Source organism: Octodon degus, unplaced genomic scaffold, assembly GCF_000260255.1.
Source record: "Octodon degus isolate 3935 unplaced genomic scaffold, OctDeg1.0 scaffold00113, whole genome shotgun sequence".
Classification (NCBI taxonomy): Eukaryota; Metazoa; Chordata; class Mammalia; order Rodentia; family Octodontidae; genus Octodon; species Octodon degus.
In genome coordinates, this window is record NW_004524689.1 from 3,726,516 (window position 1) to 3,728,163 (window position 1,648).

Consider the following 1,648-nt stretch of genomic DNA (forward strand, 5'->3'; position numbering starts at 1 on the left):
AGAGAGGAAGAGAGGAAGAGTAAGAGAGGGAGAGGGAGAGGAAGAGGAAGAGAGGAAGAGGAAGAGAGGAAGAGGGAGAGGAAGAGGAAGAGAGGAAGAGAGGAAGAGAGGAAGAGGAAGAGAGGGAGAGGAAGAGGAAGAGAGGAAGAGAGGAAGAGGAAGAGAGGAAGAGGAAGAGAGGAAGAGGGAGAGGAAGAGAGGAAGAGAACAAGAGAGGAAGAGAGGAAGAGAGGGAGAGGAAGAGGAAGAGGAAGAGGGAGGAAGGAAGGGGAAGGAAGAAGAAGGGGAAGGAAGAGGAAGAGGGGGGAGGGGGAGAGAGAAAGAGAGAGAGAGAGAGAGAGAGAGAGAGAGAGAGAGAGAGAGAGTGAGAGTGAGTTACTATGGTTGAGGGCCTTGGCACTGAGCTCCATCCCTAGCCCTTCTCATTTTGAGACAGGGCCGAGCTAAATTGTTGGAACCAGGGCACACTCAAACTTGTGATCCTCCTGCCTCAGTCTCCCTGAGTGCTGGACTTACAGGTGTGTACCACCATGCCCAGCTAAACATACAAAAGTCTGAAAAGAACTGCTGTGTGGCTATCTGTTCCTACTGCACAGCACTGGAAGTCACAGGAGCCCTTGGGGTCCCAGGGACCTTGGTGGGATGGACGTATGGTCCAAACTCAGCTCACGTTCCACAGCCAAGCTGCCCTAAGTCCAGCGGCACAGAAGCAGGGGACAGCCACCAAGGACAAGGGCTCGGCCTGCACTCTGGCAGGTACCCTCATGCTCAGGGGCCTTACCTGGGCCTGGCTGCAGAAGGCCAACTTCAGGCGCAAAATGCAAAGAGCACGTGCAGGCAGCTGCGGGTGTGCCCTCCCGTAACCGCACCTCTCCTCCCCTTCCGGGGCTCTCCAGAGTTGGACCAGGAGGCAGAGCAGGGGCACAAGGCAGGGCGGGCAGCGCAGAGAGCTGCCAAGGCCACACAATGTCCAGATTGTAAATACGTGCTAAAAACCTTAAGGACTCCATTTACTTTCCTGCCAGGTGTGGTGGCACAGGCCTGCAGTCCTAGCCCTCGGGAGACTGGGGCGGGACTGCTGTGAGTTCCAGGCCAGCCTGGTCTACATAACAAGACCCGGTCTCAAAAACAGCTGCCTTGGGGCTGGGGAGATGGCTCAGTAGAATAAGCGCTTCCCTGGCAAGCGCAAGAGTCAGTTCAATCCCCGGTTCCGCAAAAAAAAAAAAAAAAAAAAAACAGCTGCCTAGCAAGACCCTGTCTAAATTAATGAATCAAAAAATGAAAGATAAAAAGTAAAAACTTTTTAAAAAGCATACCACAGGGTTCAGCTTGGAAACCAAGAACTCAAAAAGAGACTGAACTGAATCTTTCACATGTGAACTTTATAGCATATCGACTATATTTCTTTTTCTTTCTTTTTTTTTTTTGGCGGAACCAGAGATTGAACTCAGATCCTTGCGTTTGCCAGTCAAGCGCTGATCCTACTGAGCCATCTCCCCGGCCTCTCGACTATATTTCTATTTATTTATTTACTTAGTATTATTATTTTTTTTTTGGCAGAACCGAGGATTGAACGCAGGCCCTTGGGCTTGCCAGGGAAGCGCTTACTCCACTGAGCCATCTCCACAGCTCCTCAATTTATTTTTTT

At 50.9% G+C, this 1,648-nt stretch overlaps 1 protein-coding gene across 1 annotated transcript in view; it reads right to left on the bottom strand.

Annotated features, from left to right (window-relative positions):
* Window positions 1-1,648, bottom strand: part of Icmt (isoprenylcysteine carboxyl methyltransferase) — an 8,344-nt gene that overhangs the window by 3,077 nt on the left and 3,619 nt on the right. The gene's annotated exons all lie outside the window — the stretch shown is intronic.